Source organism: Hirundo rustica, chromosome 14, assembly GCF_015227805.2.
Source record: "Hirundo rustica isolate bHirRus1 chromosome 14, bHirRus1.pri.v3, whole genome shotgun sequence".
In the NCBI taxonomy this organism is placed as follows: Eukaryota; Metazoa; Chordata; class Aves; order Passeriformes; family Hirundinidae; genus Hirundo; species Hirundo rustica.
This window is the reverse complement of record NC_053463.1, coordinates 7,952,075-7,970,913: the sequence shown is the minus strand read 5'-3', so window position 1 is coordinate 7,970,913 and position 18,839 is coordinate 7,952,075. Positions and strand designations below refer to the sequence as shown.

Here is an 18,839-nt window from a genome sequence, read left to right as displayed (position 1 = left end):
TAAACTTTATCTTTGCTTGCAAATTCCTGACAACCAAGCCCTCTGCTTTCAGACCAAAATGCCAGACCGTTCATTAGCCTATCACAACAGGAGCCCAGAGTACTCTCAGTAGTTTGAATAAAGCAGTTTTCCTGCTCTCAACCCTCCCCAAACTGCATCCATGTGCTAAGGGAGTTGGTCATAAGCTCTATATAAGAATGCTTCCACCTCCTCAGCATTTGCATTGAGGCCTAGAGGAAAAATATTTCAGGCTTAAAAGTGTTTAAATTGTCCCTGTCTACTACCTTGTATTACACACAGGTTGTAAATCTGTTACACCTCACACAAGTGAATCCTGGTTTAAGATCAGGACTCCAGGTGAGCTGACAACAGAAAATAAAGGGTTATATTCTAGTCAATGGGTTTTACTTTTTTTTTACCTGATCATATTCAAATCTGTTACTGCAAATTCTTGGTTACTAAAAGATCCTACCAGATTCCAACAGTGAAGCAGCTGCAATTCATGACCCCCATAATTTATGGAGGCCTTATACAGCCATTTTTCTTACTGTTTTGGTATTTTAAGTGAAAGTCAACATAATCTTTGCATGTAAGTAGATTTCAATCAATCCCCAATACATCAAGCAAATTTTAAAACATGAAGTTGCACACAGTCTATTTTCTCAAGCTCTACCAAAGGCAGCTTGTCCACAATGAACCAGAAAACCTCACACTGGCCAGTTGTGGGGTTAAGGGCAGCTGGGAGAAAACCTTTGATGGATCTGCCACAATGCTTCAGGCTGACTTGCTAAAACCAACAAACAAACCTTCAAAACAAACATCACCTAATAAAAAGACCAAACTAGAAGTAACCGCTTCTTCATAATTCGGCACCAAATGAACAATCTCGCAGCCCAGCTTTCTCAGCAGAGGCAACTTTGTGCTCAGTTCACTGACATGAAAGCTCAGCCACTTTTGCCAGGTGCAGCAGATGAAGAGGCTGCCTGAAGATTAATTTCATTCAGGAGGCATGAAAAAAAGAAAATAATACAGACTTCTATTTTAACTGGCTTGGCAACGTAACAATGAAGTTGAAACAGCCTGGTTGTCTCATTGTTAGAGCAAAACCGGATTTACAACCCAGGTTTGTACTTTGAAGAAAGCTTTATATGCCTTATTATCACCTAGAAAAATTAGTGAAAGCTTCATTTTCACCCTCTCAGATACACACATTTCAATATATCATTATAGGCAACAATCTATTTTCAGAGTATTTCAGTCTTTTCCCTTTTAGTTCAGGCTTCGGTATCTTCACAGGCTGTAATACAATTAATCTGACATTTACCAAAGCTAGAAAGAGCTAGAAACTTTTAGAGTTATTCAACTTCCAGTAAGTTTTATTTCCTGCTATTTCCAACATTGTAAAAAACTGTTAATAATTAAACATTTTATCTCCACCTCTTATATGGATCAGAAGCTTTCCACCTTGCCCTCCCTAGACTCAGGAAGTGCAGCACTTCACTGCAGACACATTTGAAAACTAGGACAGGATATGTAACCTTTGGGTTTATTTCCAGAGTCTTTTACAAGCACTAATCAATGCTATGAAGTTTTTTAATATTTTTTTGCCCTGATCAAATAACTTAGGAAACAGGAGCTAACCCACTCAGTCAACTCTTTCTGCTTTTGTCCATATTATCCTGATCCTTTTGAGCACATGCTTCCCCCTCACAATTCCACAACCTAAATGCTTCACAAGTTCTATCAAGATAAAGAAAAAAAGCAACTTAAAAAAACCACCCACACAAAAGAAAACTACCTGGCTTGAGTTTAATTATAAACATTCTGGTTGCATTTTTTTTTTTTCAATCTACTTCCCCTCCTTGTTACTACAAATATTTAAAAACATCCTTCAGCTACACTAAGTAAAAATATACCCTATTATAACCACATATTATACCACAATTTTACAAGAGACAGAAAAAACTTACTATGTCTTTTGCAACATGTTGAGCCCAAGCATCTTAAATGAGGGTAAAACAGAGTTTTTGTTCTGTATTGCGGATTTCAGTGCTCTCACACGTTGTTTAAAAAATTTCGGTTTGCTTTTTTTTTATTAAGGCAAGTTCTTCATAGAGTCTGCTGGGAAAACAGCACCATGAGCTTCATTTTGCCATCATAACAACATTCAGTTATCTTGGCAACTCAAGAAGTATTTACACCCACACATGAAATGTCACTAAAAGCCCCACAGAATACATGGCTAACTGTTAATACTTCAGGAATACACATGAAGTTTAGACTTACTTTAGTCCAGCTTTTACATTAATGACTGAAGCACAAATAATATACTGGCATCATTTTAATTTAAAGTCCTCAGGGTTCCACCACCTTTCCTTAAAACAAAGGAATGAAGCAACAAGGAAAAATAAACAAAGAAAGACTGCAAACTGAAACTGTGCCATAGGAATGAAAACATTAATTCTGCATGTAGAATGTCTGCCACAAGTCTCAACTGTTTAAGCAATTCTTTTATTTGCTTGTTTTATGTAGCAAAAAAGTCGTATTGTCTCTGAAGCCAAACCCAAAGTTAACATCGACCGCTGTTTTGCTCTATTTTTAATATATTATTTCCTGGCATTAGTAAACATCACCAGGGAAATTTTTTTTAACACATAAAAGTAAAAACTAAGATCTTTAGATGGGAAAAAAAGCAACAAAATGGCCTGTCCCTGCTTCTCAGGAAACACACCTCAAATTTTTTGGCTTTTTCAGCCCGCAGTGCTGTGACCCTGTGAACCATCACATGCCTGCAACCCGGGTCCTAACAGATCACATACACACCCTCCAGCACAAAGAGGATCAACGCTCCTTGTCTGCAACAATTATTTACAAATAAAAGTCCACAAAAAACATAACAGTCTCAAAGTTTTTGATTTCTTATTCTATATTTGATGAAGAAAAATAATGTATTAGGTTACTTATATGACTCGCAGCCAGACAAAAACCTGTGAGATCCCCCTGGATGCCTACAGCAAACAAGTTAAATCCAAATAAATAACTGATTTTTGGCTAAGTTTGAAATTATCAAAGTTTAAACAGATTTTCTAAGAAGAATTTCTAAATGATGGCCAAAACTTATGACACAGATTCCAAGCTGGAATCACAGGAACTCTCTTCATGACATCACCCAGAGCCAGCTGCCAGGCGTGAGCAGGGGCAAGAAGGTTTCCCTGGGAAACTTCAGTGTCCCAGCTCACTGCAGAACACACAGTCGGCAACTGCTGAAATACATTTATTTATGTTTCCAAAAAATGGCAAGCACCACTCCTGATCTTACTCTTTAAGTTTTGTTGAGTTAAAAGGAAACTGATTTTTTGTAATGTTACATCAGAACTGTAAAAATTAACGCTGACTGATTTCTATGCCGTTTGTATACTCAAATTAATGTGACCGTTCCCAAAGGATGAACTGCTTTTTGGTGAAAGAGCTTTTGCTCATCTGATTTTCAGCTTTTGTTCAGTTAACTAGTAAAAAAAAAAAAGTGTTATTTTGCTTCTTTGAATTAATCTAGTCAAAACTGAAAAGATGGCCAGGCTAGGGAGGGGATGTGGCTTGGAGAAAATTTATACAAAAGACAATTTGAAATAAACTCCACAAGCACAACTCTACCACAAACCCAGGACACAGAAGAGGACAAATTTGTCTCAAGAGTACAGTAAAAGGCATGCAGAGATGTCTCAGTGCTTGAATAGACACAGAACATCCTCCATGTTAAAGAAGATAATCACATTTAGGTACTCATTAATACATTTAAGTAATCAAAACAATAATTTTTTAAAATAAAAGTTTTTAAACCAGCAAGATTAGCTTAAAATAGACCCATAAAGCAAGATTTCCTCTTTTTGACTCAGTGAAATCAGCTATCAAGAGGTATTTTAGTCACAAGTCTAGACTGGTAAATCAGACAACTGGGCTCAGTTATTATTTTAAATCTAATAAGCTGGTCTTCTTAAGAACACAATCCCCATCCCCATTAAGGCATACTGTTTGAAATTAAGTTAAGTATAACTACAAAATTTAACTTGCAGTGTTGAAGGAATCCATGATAGAATAAATATCTTCTCAAGCAGATGTGACTTTCCTGCTCTCTTCATTTCTCATTATGATTCCTAACTCTTCACTGCCCTGTTTGCTTCCTGGTTAAGTAGGAATCAGAAGGAAAGCAGCTCGCTGCTGTTCTGCACACAATCACAAAAGGAGTCAGCAGAAGCATCAACACCAGCTCTTTAATTAATGAACTGTTTGCCTGTGTATGTGTTCACACGTGCACTGACACACATTAAACCTCAACCCTGTTAAGCAGAAATTCTTCATTGTTTGCCTCTAGCACTTCTGGTCTCAAAAAACACTCAAAATACTGGTAATATTGACAAAGCAAGTAGAAGCACAAAAACTACGCTATAAGACTGAGTGGAATGCAATTCTAATGCAATTTTTGTTTCCTGGGAATGTGGCAGCAAGCCTTCTAATTTACAAATTAGGACAATTTAAATTAAGCCTTTATGCCCTTACCATGCAAGAAAGAAACAAAAACACATCATGAAAGCTCCTCTGGAAGAAATATAAAACTAGAATTTTGGATTTTGGGGTTTTTTTAATTTACAAACCAAGAAACCATAATACTGATTAGTATTTACTTTCCAGTCGTTAAAGTCTAGTCTATAATTTCAGTTGACAGAGCCTGATCACACTGACCCTGAAAAAGCCCATCGTTCACAGACCTTCACGAGAGACAGATCCTATCTATTAGAAAAACCTCAAATACAGTGACTGATTTAAGCAACATTCCAAAAAAATTCTACACTTTTAAAGAACAAGCTGAGATCACCAAAATGTTAGCTGGTTTTGATATGCAAAAGTAATGTTTAATATTCACTTACTAGATAAAATCCAAAGGCTTTTCAACAGCATTACAGCAACTTATAATCCTCCAACTACATTATAGCAAGAAAATAAAACCAACAGCGATACCAGAAAAAGTCGATGTTTGCTCAGTGCCTCACACCCACCACCACACACTGCCAGATTTGCTCTCATCTGCTGCTGCCAATGCACATGTGCAGAATTCTAAAGAAACTTCCTGCTCACACAGATCCCATCACACTCTTAACAACAGTAGTTAATAAATAAAAAGGCTTTTGTATCTTGTGTAACAGCTAATTATATTCATCCTACTCGCCACCCCCCAATGCAACGCTCTACTCCACCAACCACATACACCTAGTTGCCCCTGCATCAGATAATGCAGAACTTCAGTGCAGTGGCATTATAAAAGTACAGTAAAGCAACAGGAAGAAACTATCAGCAAAACGATGCAACTTGTGAGCTTCATGTTATAAAACCAAAGCAGCTTAACAATTGTCACTGCTGTTAAAACAGACATTTTTACAGAAGTCAAGCTACCTCAGAGACACCAAAAAAGCAAACTATAAATATATAATGCACTTAATTCATTATACATAAGTTATCCTATTACATACATTTATCATCAGTTTGTTCCTCCTTTCACAAACAGGTAAGCAGAAATACACACTAGAACTCAGCAGATCACAAAATGGTTATGGCAGCCCCTTCGCTATCGAAACATCGCCTCTGTCAAAACCTTGAGCACGTGCCACCAAAATAAAGGACAGGCTCAGTATCCCCACTGCAGGAGAAAGACATTTCAATGAAGAGTTCAATGCTGCAGCAATGATTCTCTGAATTTCAAGAGATGGGGAAAGGAAAGAAAAAAATAGGGGAAAAAAAAGTCTGGTACTGAGGTCTCCCATCAAGACTTGATTATGACTAAATTTGAAGACACCATCAGAAATCATTAGGTTAAGAGTTACACTGCAGACTGAAATTAACTAACCTGATTACATTTCTAGAGTGCCAAGACAACAAAAGATTCAATTAAATGTAAAGTTCAGAAGAAAGGGGACAAAACCTTTCACATGCACACGCTTAAAAAACGGTATAAAGGAAGAAATAACCACATTCATAGGATTCCAGCTCTCACCTTGTCAGTTTTGTCCATGTATTATTATCCTACACAGCTGAGCACAAATTTTAATCCTAACACACTGCAGGGAACACTGAAGAGAACAGAGACATGAGGAGAGCTGCCCACGGGACTGGAACCTGGACAATCAGTGCAGGGCTCCCACCAGATACAGGGTTCAGATCGAGCAGAGGCCCCACCCAATTGTCCTTAGAAATATCCAAACAGTGAAGAAAATAAAAACCATTTAAACCTCTCTATAGGAAGAAGCCTCTGCAACCACAGTCTTTGTTACAAGCAGTTTGAACACAAACAGAAAGCCCTATCTGTATTTTAACCTCATTTGGCCTATTTTTCGTTTTTTAAAAAGACAAATATACAGGATTTCACACATTCACAGGGGAAAGACCACAAGAGTAGAACTGTTTGTTATTATCAAATAGAACTATTTGCCCTAATCAGAATATGGGCCTGCGAAATATTACCCATTTCTTGTCATGAACGACTCCACCCATATGTTGCAAAAATAAAAGGTTTTGACCTTCTAAACTATGTTTTTAAGACTTCAAAATAAATCAGCTCTACAGAGAAAAAAAAAAAAAAAAAAAAAAAAGCCCGACAGAAGATGCAGTAATAAATACATTATGGTTTGGGATGCAATAATCTACAGAATTCACTTGAACAGACTGAACTTCCACAAATCTCAACCGCTGGCTATCAAGCCACTACAAACTGTGAGAATAAATCTGAATTTACCACAGCCTTGAGACAGCTAGCCATTCTCAAGCTAAATTTTTGCAGGTAAAATCTCTCACCTTACAGAAAATAATAGTCAAGACTGAATTCTCAATTATACTAACTGTCCAGGGAGCAACATAAAATTCTTGTATTCTCTGCCTGAATCCAGTTTCAACAAGAGACAGAGGCCCTCTGCTGAAAAACTGCTAGAGCCATCACTTTACAAACTGCATGACAAGTAACAATCTACCTCTTCTGTAGCCTTTCACAGAAGATTTAACATTCTTTCGCTTCTGTATCTCCTCCTCCTATGTTTTGGATAAAGTGCTATTTTTTTGTTCTTAAGTAACAGTTCTCACATCCGAAATGATCAATAAATATACAACTAGGCCTGCAATGTAAGGAAAGCTTAAAAAGTTTCCCATCCTTCACCCTTACAGATGCAAATGATGAATTGCCCCGCCCGTAGTTAATTCATTCCCACCTAACTAGCCACTAGATTTTTGTGTGCTAATATGGCAGTAAAATTAACCTGGTGCTACGCACTGAATTAGAGGACAACTTGAAGCATTATCTTACCAACAGCACTTCCATGTAGCTGCAGCTTCTTTTGTGGGGGATGGGGAAAAAAAGAGAACCACTATAACAGGGGGAAAAAAAAAAAAAAAAAAAAAAATCACCTCAGACTTGGCAGGTTTTACTCACTTTGCAATGAGCCTAGGAAAAGGGCATCACTGCTCAGCTGTAACATTTGACCAGAAATCAAAAGGCTGAGTATCAGAAAAGGAAAAAACCCTACCCCACAAAGCCTTCCCACACAGCAAGCAGGGACTCACAGAACTTTCTGATGTCTGTTCCAAATGCACAGAATATTTCTTCAGCCTCACCTGCTTTTGCAAACATGCCATTATGTACATTAGAAAGCGTTTTACTGCTTGCACAGGTTCTCAGGGTATGAGCCACACATGACAAATGTTAAATTAAGTCTTTTAATGAGCTGCGAGAAGATCCTCCAGTGTTCCAAGCAACACAAAAACTAAGTGCCCAAACTAACACAGAGCAGATAAAAACTATCATTTGCCAAACTCAGATGTTTTGACGTATTGTTCAGGTCAAAATCTGCAAGCATTAAAAGTTACCAGGAGCTTCTCTGATTCAGCTTCCTTAAATGCAACCATGGCACACTCCTCTTGACTGATTTTTTCTAAAACAATACTGTAAATTTCCAGTTTGATGCTTTCAAAACACTGAGGTATTTAATTCCTCATTGTTACATAGGAACACTAGATAAGGAAAGAATACAAGACAAGGAAAGAATCCCTATGGAGCCAAACAATGTATAAAATACAGACAAAGAAGATTAAAAAAGATTCTAAACATCTTCAAGTCTATGCAACAAAGAACACATAAAGCAATTTACTAGCAATGAGCAGTAAAAAAAAAAGAAAGCAAACGAAAGAGCTAAACTGCTTAGAATATAGGCCAACAAACCAGCTTTCTATTCTTTTTATGCTGCAGATTAAACTGCACGGAAGACAGAAAAACTTCAAACCTAAATGCTAATCCAGTTTAACAATTTGTTCTAAATTCACAAACTAACAATTCCATCCCCGAGGACATTTAGGAATACAAGCCAAAAAAAAAAAAAAAAAAAAAAAAATTAAACAACTGTGTAAAATAAACAGCTGTGTAGGTTTTCATATATATATATATATATATATATATATATATTTTTTTTTTTTTTTTTTCTAACAGGCAAGAGTTATTATGTGGTATTTACTTTCTTCATCTGTTACCTCTTTTCCCCATCTTGAGCCTGGCAGCAGTAAGAAATTTTGTAAAAATTCCTTAAAATGCAGCCAGACCAAGGAACTTGAGAAAAAGAGAGCTGTGCGTTAAAAGCAGGCATTGCAGTATGTGATGGCAGGTTTTTTTGTTATTGGGTTTTGTTGGCTTTTTCCAAACCTTAAAGGAGCACCCCAACACTCACGTTAAAGCAACTTTTTGATAGCAAGAAACATTTCCACCCAAATATTCAAATCCCTAAGGAGCTTCCATGAACAATGGAAACCCACACCGGCAAACCCCTCGGAAGATACATTTGGTCACAAGCTAGCGCGTTAAATCCATGACCCAGCGCTCTTAACGCTAGCGCTGCCTTAGTAATCAAAGGCGACTTTAGTGACCGCCCTTCCAACTTCTGGGACCGATTTCGCTGTCAGGGAGCTGCGAGGCCGATGCTGTCAGCGCGCCAAGCCCCATGGCAGGGGGCACCAGGCTGCTCGGCGGGAGGAGGGAGCAGCCTGGGCGCACAACTCCCGGACGAGCCGGGCTGTCAGCGCTGCCTGCGAGGTCCCCCCGACACCAGCCCGGGAGACGCTCCCGCCTCTTGACAGCTCCCTGCGAGCGGCTGCAGCGGCTCGGCAGGAGGAAGTTCCCGCGCCCCGCTCGGCGCCGGTGCCAGAAGGTTCCTGAAGCCTGACGTGACACCGAGCAGCCCGAGCGGGGACCCCCCGCGCATGCGCCCCGCGCCCCTCACCGTTGCCGGGTGACTCGCCCTCCCCGCCGTCCGCAGCACCACCAGCAGGTTCCTCCGCCTCTTCCTACCCCGGGGGCCGGCGCGGGCCTCTCCTCGCCGCTCCGCTCTCCTCGCAGCCCTCCTCCGCCGGCCGCTGCCCGCGCCGTGTGCCGCGGCCGCCGCGCTGCCGAACCGGGCGCCGTCCGTGCCCTCACAGCCGCTCCGAGCTCCGAGCCGCGAGCGGGGGGGTCCCCGACGGCAGCGGCGGCGACGGGCGGAAGTGACGCGCTGACTGACAGGTGCAGAGCGCGCGCCCCCCGCCCGCCTCCCCCCGGGGGTCACGTGCCGCGGGGCGGGGCGGGCGCTGAGGGCGGGCGGGGCCCGCGCCCTGAGGCGGCGGCGGCTGCGGGCGGCCCGGCCCGGGGGGCGAGTGAGGGTCGCCTCAAAATTAACGTTTTCCTCATGTTCTCGCCCGTACGGTAACTCAGCCGCCCGCCCGCCCACCGCGACCTGTGCAGGCTCAGAGTCACAGGATCAAACAGCTTGGCGAAGACCTCTGAGCTCATCGAGCCGAACATCCCCGTGTCCATCACGCCGGGGCACTGAGTGCCACGTCCGGTGTTTACTTAAACACCTCTCTAGGCAGCCCATTCCGATGTCTGATCACCCTCTCCGTGAAGAAATCCCTCCTCATGCCCAACCCAAACCTCCTCTGGTCCTGTTTAAGACTCTCCTCTCATCCTGGGGTGCCCATGAGAGTGACCATGGCCGGTGGTGGCACCATGCAGGCTCGTGCCCTGCTGGCTTTGGTTGGACATGAGAATTTTCTTCACGGAAAGGGTGATCAGACATCGGAACGGTCTGCCCAGGGAGATGGTGGCATCACCGTCCCTGGAGCTCTTTAAGAGAAACCTGGATGGGGCACGCAGTGCCATGGCCTGGTTAATACAGGTTGGACTCAACGACCTCAGAGGTCTTTTCTGGCATAATTGGTTCTAAGATTGCAGTTTTGCTTTTCTCATAACCATATTAAAATATTTCCTGTAAATTTTCTGAATTGAAGCATCAAGAGCAATCACTGCCAAACATTTCCTAAATGTAAGCGCACCAGAAGTAACGAATTGCCCTTTGACAAAGAGCTAATGCATTTTGAAACACAAAATTTAGCACCCTTAAAGTGAGTTAGCATAAGTTAGAGAGGAGATGCAAGCTTACACTTGAAGTGTTAAAACCAGTGCCTGGCAGTCTGTGGTTCCCACATGCCACGCTGAAACTACAACAGCTTTTTCTGTCATGCAGTGCCAGCAGCCATAGGTGGTGGGTTTAATAAGGCATTTAAGGAAACTTGGATTTAGTTAGTAAAAATCCTCTCAGGAAAAGCTATTTTTCCCCCATAAAAACTGACAAAGAATATATGAAAGGGGGAAAAAAATTATACAAGCAGGATGGGATTAATTGAAACCTCTGTATTTTCAATAGCTGGGAGGATTTTGTTTCAGGTTCTCCAGCATGGATTCTGAATTTTATCTAGAGATACATTTATAAGATTTGTTAAAAGGTTTTGCATTTAGAATTCAAAGAAGGGAGAGTCACAATCCCACAGTAAATTAACCTGGCTTTAATCAGATCTAAAACTCTGTTTTCCTGCTGGAAGATTTGGTGTCATTAGGAGGTACCACGCAAACCCAATAAAACCTGTAGGGTCGGGGGAAATGGCTTCTCAGGAGATCTGTGTGTGCTGTCTGTCTGTTTCCACAGCAGACTTCTCCACTCGAAGCACTAATAAAATTTCCTCGCATCAGGATGAGGTTTCTGAATTCGTATTTTGTATACATAGCCGTGTTCTTTCTGATTCATTTAGCCTCATCAACAACAATAAAGATACTGAATCAGAACAAGCTGGCAATTTTGTTGATGAAACATGGGGGAGAGCGGACTCCAGCTGGCTCTTCAGCAGATACATTGGCCAGTTGACAGGAATAAAACTGCAAGAAACCTGACACAGAAAGCACACGTGGTGAGAGGAGACAGACAGCAGAGGCAGGCAGGTAGGCAGGCACTGCACAGCGCCTGTTTGCTGGTTTTGAGTCCAAGGCAGTGGCTTCTCTCCCCTGAACTGGCTCTGAATACGCCATTTCATGCCAGCTTAACCTACCTCCTTTCAAAGGCTTCCAAGGCTCCTTGCAGGGGGCAGACATATGCAGTCCCAGGCTGCCATTTTAGGCGTTTCTGCTCGCTTTGTCTTCTTGCTGTCTACTTGAAAGGTTGAGGACAACCCGGGAGTTACAGTCATAGAATATCTCAAGTTGGAAGGGACCCATAAGGATAGAGTCCAACTCTCTGCTCCTCACAGGACTGTCTAAAGCTAAACCATGTGTCTAAGAGCATTGTCCAGATGCTCCTTGAACTCTGGCAGGCTTGGCTCTGTGACCGGCAAATCCACATCCAGAGTCACGCCATGAAGGGGGAGCCATTTCTGCAGCTCAGGGTGTTTTCTTACAACTCCTTACAGCTAAATTGCTCAGCTTAAAAGTTTTGCAGGGATTGACTGCTAAGTGCTTACAAAGTAACTCAGTAGATCTGAAATAATTACTGGTGTAATTCCCTTGTTTCCAGAAAAAGCTATTCATAAGCACAAATCACTATTGCCTGTATGTGTCACAGAAGAACGGGAGTCATGTTTCATTCATGCATCCCCAGTTCCCATCCTGACCTAGTATGACTTTAGAATAAATATTCTGTGAAGAATTTAGCTTCCAATTAAATCTACTTCCAGCAAGAGCCCTGCATTACACCTCATCAGAAACTGAGGAAACTTAAAGAAAAATATCCTCATCCGAACTGTGCTCACTGTTGTACAAGGCTTAGTACAAACTGAGCTAAAATACTTCAAAACTTAAATCAGCTTTGCAAAGCCATGGAATCCTTGGAAAATTGATAGCCTGCCATGCAATTCCTTACCTTCATACTAGGTTATTGTCTTACTAGGAGGAAATGGGAAACTGACATGTAGCAAAACAAGGCACTGTCTGTTGTAATCCCTGTGTATTACAAACCAAACAGTTTTTCCTGGAAATTATCTGTATGTCAGCAATGTGTTTGCTTTTGGGCTTAATTGTTCACCTACAAATTATTTGATACATTCTTCTGAACTTGGAGGTGCTCAATTTTTGCCTTAAGTGGATCCTATTGATATCTTACAAAAAATATTGACAAACACAAGTCCTTTCAACACCGAGGAAGAATTAGCAAACACTTTCCAGCTGGTTGCTCTGCAAAGAGCCTTCCATTCCTGCGTATTTAACCCAGAAACAGAGACATGTCCCCAAGCTGAGTCTTTACTTTGTTCTTTCCCAGCACTGTAGCATTTTCTAACATACATTTTGTTTCTGGATGCCAGCACCTGACACTTGGCCTTGCTGAACATCCATAACTCTCCATGGAAACTCTCATATCAGCAAGGATCCAGTTGTTCTAACTCATGGCGTCCAAAAGGGCACCTAAGAATCAAAGTTCATTTTTAAAGCTTTGCCCTGTATTAAACAAATGAAGCTTCACAATGCTCAAACAAACAGGTGAAAGGATCTATTTTATAGAAACACAAACTCCAGCCCAGAGAAAACCATTCATCATTTCAGACTGTCAGTCATTACTAGACACATATGTAAGGATTTTTTAAAACTGAATTCAGTATCAAAGGCACATGTTCTGTGTAAATGTCAGACATTTTTACTCATTTTTCTACTAGAGTTCTGTGATTAAAATAAACATTTACAGCAAGAGATTTTTTTTCCCTGCCTCTGAACACTTTTTGGATCTGAATCTTGGTTTTAGATCTGTCTTTAAAGTAGAAATCTAGGAATATGGGTCAAATGTGGCTTTTAAGGCTTGTTCATATTTTAATTGCATGCTTGCAGACTTAACAAGAGATAATTCTTCCCTCCTTGAAATTCAAGACATCGAAAGGTTAATTCAGTCTTCTCAGTTCCATTTCCTTCCGTCTGTTCCCCTTCCCACACTCCTCCCCACCCCCCATCTGTAGACAGCTGAGTTATTTGAATTTTATGCAAGCTAGTATTCATCCAAAGGGGAAAATCACTCAACGTACACACCAGTCAAGCAAAAATTGCAGTACTGCACACTTGCATTTTTTACTTCCTCTTTGCTTTTCTCTGCATTCGCCAGCTTGGGCTGCGGACATTCACACTCAAAGGTAAAGTTAGCTCCAATTAAAACTTGTGTGTCCCCATCGCTATTGAGTACCCATTCTTTGTACTTACATGGAATCTATGCTCAAGCTGCTTTTACCTTGGGTTGAGGAAAGGCTACAGTTCACGTTACCACAATTTGTCAGCTGCCAACACAATCACTCTCTGCTGTTCCCATGTTATTTCATGGTGTGGTCACTCATACTCAAGGTACACTAACTCCAGAGGAGTCACTTTGACAGAGCACAGGTTAACCCTGGGCTGAAGACAGAGCTTTAATCCAACTGATTTTTTTCACTTTACATACATTTGCAAGAAAAAAAAAAAAAATCCATAAAAGTACTCATTAAAAATGTTCCAGTTCACTCAGGCTCTGACGAGAGATGTTCACTTCAGATGCCAGGAGAGATGAACAGTATCATCTTTCTTTTTTCTTTTTTTTCTTTACATTTAGAAAAAGAAAAACAGCATTTAACCTAAAACACTTGCAGCTTTCATCAAAAAGGCAGAAGTTAACAGATGCGCAAATTACTGATTACCATTTTCATACATAATTGTTGATATTGTACACATCATGTAATACCTATGTGTTTGGCTTACACTGTATAACAAGCTTATAAAATTGGAAAATGATTTTTGGAAAAGACGATGGAGAAATACCAGGTTTTATTCTGTAAATTGCTCAGAGTAATCAGCTAGAAAAGATAACTTGGCTGCCTTTGCTGTTCCTCTGCTTCAGCAGCCTTGTTTCCTTAAGCAGCTGAAAAACTTCAGGGTTTATCTTCTCCCCAAACATAAAACCACTCAAGCTACCAGGAGTCCCAGGCTATTGAGGGTGGAATGATTTGGAATGAGACCCACCTATTGTCCTTTTTCCTCTGGACAAAAGGAAAATCTGAAGTTAACATAAAGTTAGTAGATCTCTGGATTTTATGATCTTTGATCTATCCTCTCCTGGATTATGTTGGTTATCTATTTGCTGCACAGTGGGTGCCACAATTTGAATGGTAATGTTTCTTCTGTCTGAAGCAAAGAGAGGGAGAATCCCAAGAGTGGATTATTTCATTCCAGAGCAGCCAGCTACACTGAGAAGAGCCATGTTTGAGCACACTCCCAAAGCTCATCCAAGATTTCCCTGTCTTACTACTCCTTCCCTAAACTGCTGCTTGCAGGAGATGCTTCTGTCCAGAGACAGAAATGAGGAAAGGAAAAAAAAAATACTGTTAAAGAGTCAAAGTCATGCTAAACTTGTCCCTAGACCAGTATTCATCACAAACTGTCATGTGCTCTGTAGCACTAACTAATGTGACTAACACATCACATGCTTCATTCCCCACCCTGGCTTTGAGGGGAGAAGCCTGTGTATGGACATTCTGTATTAATTCCACTTTTTCCTTTAATAATTCATGCATGGGTCAACACATTTTGCTAGAAGGGGCCAGGCCAGAAGCAAGTACTTTGTGCTGGAAGACATGCTTTTGGGTCAATTCTTGAGAAAACTGTTTCAAGAATCTCCATCTGGTTCAACTTCTGAAAATTCACCCCCATACAAAGTTTTATTATATCAAAAAAAACCACCAAAAACCAAAGAGAGAGGCAATTTCTACTCCCACTAGCTTACGTTTTCTCCTTTTGCTCTTTGCTGCAACAGGGCTTCTGGTATAGACTTGTCTGAACTCCTGAGCTATTTGGAAAACATGAGGTTGGAAAAAATAGCCCAAGGAGATGGGCTATCTACAACTGCCTCTCCTCCCCCCTCATCTCCTGCATGTACCTACCCTCAAGGTTCAGTGGTCTTGATACAGAAAATGAAACACCTTAGGTAATGATAAAACATCCAGTGTAAGACAAGTGTCAAGTATTTACTCACTGGCAGTGCAGCATTACAGCAGAGAGCCTGCCAAAGAGGGATCAGTGCCTTCCTTACACCCCCAGGATTCATTGTCTCTTAGCCTGGGAACCTGCCTCTGTTCCCAAACAGGGATATTTTTTTTGGCAGCAACACGGAACAAAAGGCACAAAGAGAGCTAAGAAAACCCTTTCAGTGAAGCTGTAGTCTTTTCTTTTTCCTCTTCCCCTGAGGACGGGAAACCTTCTAAGGACAGCTCATAATATCCCCAATCCTGCTACCTGCCTGGAAGGTGCTCAGTGCTCACAGGGACCTACAGGAATTAGTGTCCATGCAGATTCCAGTCCAGCTTTCAGCCTTGACAAATTGATCCCCTACCTTTATCACCGAAAATACCACAGCATTTTGAAAATGAAATCACTGTTATATTTGAGTGGGTGTGTTATTTCGAGACAGCACTAATGTGATTATAAAATCAGTTGTGTCAGCTTATTGGCTCAGCTACAGACACTGATCTGCTCGAGCGTCTGTTCCTCTACTCGGCTGCTCCCGTTAGGGTGCTTTGTCCCCCCTCAGCTCCCTGTGGAAATAGAGACCATTTGATTCCCACTGCTGCACCAAAAAGAAAGAAACCTCTTTTTCTGGCAGTTGCCCACCTCATTTCCATGAAACTTGGCATTTCCAGAGCACCTCTTGTGCCAAATATGAGCACAACATCCCCAGTCCATTAAAGGCTACAGCCCGTATATATAGATATATACACACACACATATATGCATGGGCTGGGCACGCTGCTTCCAACTGACAGCAGCCAATGGAAAAGGTCAAGTGGCAGCAGGGTGCAAACCTCCCAGCCTCACTTTTCGGACTTTTCCCTTGAGCTCCCTCTAAACGTTTCCTCTCACCTATTACCGAATCCTGGGAGAAAGTGTTTGTTTTTCCCTGCTGCTCTGTGGGTGTCTGACAGACTCAGAGATTTGTGCTGCCAGGCATGGTTTAATGCTGTCAATGGCAGGTGACTCACTGGTATCAGAAGTGTCAGTCCTGGCAGGTTTGACTCAGCCCTTCATCTTTTGGCAGAAAATTGAAATAAAATAGAGTTTCCATTGTATGAGGCAGCTTTTCAGGCACAGCCGTACCAGTGTAGTTTTACTTGCTTTACGTGTAGAGCATCTGTAAAGTAGAGTCTGCATGCTCCACTGGCTTCCTGGTTTTTCACATTTCTATACCCTGGATCATTCTGCTGTCTCTGTGCAGCACGAAGAAAGTTGAAGTTCATTACATCCACAGTCATCCCAAGGCCACGTAAATGCCATGTTCCCTTTACTGAAGATGGTGACTCTGAAATCCTGCAATTAAAAACCTGACAAAGAGCAGCTTTGCTGCTCATATAGCAAAAAATATTTCCATTACTAGTGAAAGGAAAAGGCATCTGAATAAGATATTACCTACCCATCTTTACCTCAAAATATGCAATGCCCTCAGGCCAAATTCCAAGTTTTCCATATGTAAACTGCATCCAGCTGTGTGTGCTGCACCGAGTATATAAACATGAGGTTTGAATCCCACACGAGCTGTGTTTGACCACAGCACTGAATTTACAAGCTACAGAAACTTGACAGGCACTGTATGCAATACTCAAGATGTTTGTTATGGAGATGAGTATCTCCCGATTTCAGCAGAGTGAGAACGTGTCATTTCTCATTATTATGTTGTTTGACTCAACACTGTTGCACCTTCCTCACAAACCCAGCCCAATTTCAATTAAAAACTTGGTCATCTTCAGTCTAAAAACCCAAACAATGTATCCCAAACTGTTTTAGTATTAGGTTTGCCAATAAATTGGGCAATTAAAATGGTAGTGGTGGTGAAAATAAGCACGCTCGCCCTGTCTTAGCATGTTTAGAAGAGCCTGAGCTCTGCTGTGGATCATGGGGGCAGAGCCCGTGAGTGGACACAGAAAACCAAAAGTGAGGCTCTTCTGCTTTGCTGTTCTGAACACTTTGCTCTCTGTAACAGAGAGAACTTGTGCTACTCTTGACGTTTAAGAGGCTTTCTCCTTTTAGTCTCTCTTCATAATCAGAATTATAATTGTTATTTTTTAAAATGGACAAATATTTAAAAAACTGAAACTCATAAACTGCCTGGATTAATGGATCACTCAGATTATGTTTTAAAGTTTTTTCTGATCTTCTAAATATTGCATCCAGCCAAACAAGAGGTTAAAACTCTCTCTCTAAACAAAGACTCTTCAGTGCCAAATCTCAGCTACGGCTTACACCAAATATTCACCCCGTGGCTGCCTTCCTGCTTTTTCCCAGGGGGTTTCAGTCAGGAACACAGCTTTCTATTTGTGACAACTGGTTGGATATGTGGGATGGAAGCAAAGAAACCGAGTCTTGACATTAAATATGGTGCACACACAGTGATTTGGTGTGGTCAGTGCAGATGCAGAGATAACCGAGCCAGCCTGCACAAATCCCTTAGGCTGGGAAAAACTTTAAGATCAAGTCCAACCGCAAACCTGTTCATTGTTTAACTTAAACAAACACTGTAAGAAGAGATCCTTAAGACACATTTAAGCACATTAAAACCATTTTCTCCACGCCCGCGTGTCAGTCTCAAACCCACTCTACCTAAGCCTGTGGTGCCAGCAGAAAGACCCACAGACCATCCAGGACTCTCAATCAGCTGAGAGACACCTCTGCCCCTCTGAGCTCATTGTTCAAGCTGCCTTACAGTCAGTAGAGAAAACCAGGTACTCCTACGGCACAATTAATTTTATCCCAACTTCACTGCCTCCCTTTCTGTCATGGAGTCTGGACAGGAATTTCAGATGGAGACACTGAAAGGTGCACAAGAGGAAACCCACACCAGTATCCGGGAGCATGCACACAGCCCTTCTCTCCCTGCTTCCAGAGCAATGGGCTGAGGGAGGCATCAGCAAGTGAATTAACAGCTACCAAAACAGGGACAAGCAGAAATTCATTGTACATCCCTCTAGGACACATTCCTGGATGTCACTGTGGTGCCTGGGCTGTGCTAATCACAGATTTGGCCCTTGGTCATGGCAATCACACCATGGCTGTGCTGAGAGCCCTCCAGAGCCCCAAGCTTGTGCTTCTGCCAGCCTGGGCAGGCAGGGATGATCCCCAGGCATGTTGCTGAATGCACCTACAATCCCCCCCGAAAAACTAATGTGGCAGCAGCAACCCCCAAATCTCACCTTTACTCCAAACCTCAGCACTGGAAAATGGTGGGAAGGGAAACTTCCAATAGGATTGTCATGGTAAATGAAGAGAACAGAAAAAAAAAAAAAAAGGGAAAAACCAAGATGTAATTTGGCAGTTTTCCATGTCAGTTTTCCCATTTCCCTCCCTCATGCACTTTCTACAGGAGCAATCTGTCCTTTCCCTAAACGCTGAGCAATCCCAGCACTAAACTAATCAATATTAATAGCGATGGGTTCGGGAGGGGGGAGGAGGGGAGAGGAGAGGAGAG

At 41.7% G+C, this 18,839-nt stretch overlaps 1 protein-coding gene across 1 annotated transcript in view; it reads right to left on the bottom strand.

Annotated features, from left to right (window-relative positions):
- The window catches only part of FAM13B (family with sequence similarity 13 member B), a 44,304-nt gene extending 34,888 nt beyond the window's left edge, over window positions 1-9,416 (bottom strand). Inside the window, 2 exon segments of the mRNA XM_040077865.2 lie at window positions 1,971-2,118; window positions 9,303-9,416. The gene's annotated coding sequence lies outside the window, so the exon portion shown is untranslated.
- Window positions 9,417-18,839: the final 9,423 nt, after the last annotated feature.